Raw genomic sequence first — 3102 nt, 5'->3', positions numbered from 1 at the left:
TCCACGGGCTAATGCTCTACCCACTGAGCAAAACAGGCTGCAGCTTAATTCATTTATTTTTAACCTATATGTGTCTTTATATTTAAAGTGGGTTTTGTTTTTTATTCACCCTCATAATCTGTCCTTTAATTGGTGCATTTATGCCACTGACTTTCAGAGTGCTTACTGATAGAGTTACTACCATATCAGGTGGCTTCTGGATCTTCTGGGTCCCGCCCTGCCTTGCCTTTTTTTTTTTTTTCTAAGACATTTCAATTTATTTAAAAGCCAATGCAGGATATAAAGGGTATGATATTTACAACACTACAGTAAACAGGTTGGTTTCCCGGTAGGATCAGTAGTCTTTCAGTGAGTATTAACCCCCTTTCCCCTTGATGATCGACCCAGCTGGCAGACAAACAGCAACAGTGGGTGGGATGGGACTGCAGGATAGAAAGTCTCCCTGAAGGGATTAAAAATCAGGTAGATGCTAAAATGTCCACAAAGGGGTCTTGGGGGTGAGGGGTGCCTCTGCCTCATTCCTTTGAGGGCTTGGCAGCAGGAATGCTGAGGGATTTGCCCCAAACTAACACACGGCCCACCCTGAGCCTGCAAATTTTTCACCCACGGAATATTCCCTTCCTGAGAGAATCAGCCCTAATCCCTCAGCCAGGGCCTGGAGGAGCTGCCCAGGCCGTGGGCACAGCCAGGACTGTGGACATTTCATGGCATGTCCACTCCCACTCCAGCTGCCTAACAACTCTGCACTGCTCCCCTCGCCCACCTCCCCATCACCCCATCAGGACACTGTGCACAGAGGGGGACACTGGTTTTCCCATGCACATTGGGAACTGGCTGTTTCTGTGTTCTTGAGTAAAAAGGTTCCTGTGGGTCGGGTAAGCTCTCTGCTTGACAAGAAGTTCTGAAACAGAGCCACTGACCACACCCACCTCCTCTGGGCATGGAGCAGCTCCGGCCCTCAGAGCTCATCTCTCCAGCAGAACTGAAGGGAAGACCGTGTGTACCCTTCTGTCCCTCACCCTTCACATGCCCAGAACCACCAATGGCACACTTCCTAATTCCTATCACTGTATTTCATTAGTTTAGATTAGTTCAAAAGGAGATCCTTCTATTTTTAAAGTAGCTGGGGTTTCTGGGGGAAGGCCTTGCCTTGCAGCCTGGACCCACTGATGGGCGGATCCTGGGCCCCAAGGCAAGACCTGCAGCTCGGGGTGGGCCTTGCCTTGCATACCAGACCTGCTGTTGGGGGGTTCCAAGGTGCAAGCCCAGACTCGCTGCTGGGGCTTTTGGGGGCAGGCCTTGCCTTGCAGCTCGGACCCGCTGATGGGCTGTTCCTGGCCCTCAAGGAAAGACCTGCTGCTGGGGGAGGGCCTTGCCTTGCAGCCTAGACCTGCTGATGGGCAGTTCCCAGGCCGCAAGGCAAGACCAGCTGCTGAGGCTTCTGGGGGCATTCCCCACTGGGGTGCCTGGCCAGTCTGGGTGAGGGGTTGAGGGCTGGTTTCAGGCTGGCCACACCCCCTTTAGGGTGGGGGTCCCCACTGGGGTGCCTGGCCAGTCTGGATGAGGGGCTTAGGTCCATTTTCAGGCTGGCGGGTGACTGGAGGTCCCAACCTCTCCTTTTTTTCTTTTTTCTTTTTTCTGGGATTTATTTACCTTCTATGGCTGTCAATGGAGCTGAGAGCCGGCTTTAGCTCTGAGGCCGGCTCCAGCTTGAGGCCTCGGCTGCTGAAAGCAGGTATCTGGGTTTTTTTAAGCTTCTATAATTGAAACTCTGTTGCCTTCACTGGCCCTCTAAGCTCTGAGCCCACTGATGGCTGAAAGCAGGAATCTGGGGCTTGTTTAGCTTCTATAATTGCAACATTGTTGCATCCGGAGCTCAGAGCTGGGCTGCAGCAGGCGGGGAACCTTGGCTTCCTCCATCACTGGAGCAAGCAAGCCTCCTGTTCACTTCAGCTGCCTGGCTGCTGGCCGCCATCTTGGTTGTCAGTTAATTTGCATATCGCCCTGATTAGCCAATGATTATTATCCTATCTAATAATAGACAAACATGGTAATTAACCATAACTTCTCTATGCTTCCCATTGCCTAATCAGGGCGATATGCAAATTAACTGCCAAGAAAGATGGCGGTTAACCTCCAACAAAGATGGCAGTTAATTTGCATACTCACAATGATGGGAGGCGAAAGGAGAAGGATGAAAGACAGTGATCAGAAACCCAAGTGCAGGCAAGAGCCAGGGAGCAGGGCAAAGGTCGGCCCTGGAGGCCACCTTTGCCCTGCCATCAGCCATCTGCGGGTGTTTGGAGAAGCCTGGGGGGTGGGTCAGGGAAGCATACACAGACAGTGTCCATGACCACAGAAGCCAGATTCAGGGGCAGGGAAGCGGCTGCTGCCAGAGTTCCCAGCCACGGCTTCCTGCTTCGCACCTGGCTTCTGTGATTGGTAATGTCTATTTTTGCATGACACATAACTGACGGCCCTCTCTGGAAGCACAGAAGAAGAAGAACCCCCAGAAGAAGAAGCCACCCACCTTTGGTCCAGGCATCAGCACCTGGGGCTGGCTGCAGCCCAGGAGACAGACAAGTTACCGGCCAGAGGTCCCAGGCTGAAGCCACCTGGAGAAGCTGCCATCCCTGTGGTCCAGGGTGCCAGCGCCTGTGGCCAGGGAAACAGGTTACCTCTTCTCCTACTGTAGTCATTACTTCAGTATTCCCCTTCTGAATTTCTCTCCTGTGCTGCAACCCAACTCCACTTTTTATCAGAAGGATACAGAACAGAGAGAACAGTGTTAAAAGCTTACATTTTTAAGCCGGTAAGGTTGGTACTTAAACATATAAATGGAAAACTAGAGTCCTTAAGGTAACAAAGGCTACAAAGGACAGGGACAGCGCATGACCTATTATATCCAGCAATCCATGTGGGGACTGAAAACTTTGCAATGATGACAATTAGTGAAGATATGAATCAACTAAAATAGTTATGACAGGGACAATTCTTCCATCTTTGAAAATATCTACATCATATCTGTTTAAATAGATTTTCATCTACAAAATATAACACATTCTGACAAGACCACCACCACCACCAATGTGGTCAGTGTTG

This window comes from Myotis myotis, unplaced genomic scaffold (assembly GCF_014108235.1).
Source record: "Myotis myotis isolate mMyoMyo1 unplaced genomic scaffold, mMyoMyo1.p scaffold_m19_p_65, whole genome shotgun sequence".
NCBI classification, from domain to species: domain Eukaryota; kingdom Metazoa; phylum Chordata; class Mammalia; order Chiroptera; family Vespertilionidae; genus Myotis; species Myotis myotis.
This window is presented reverse-complemented; position numbering follows the sequence as displayed.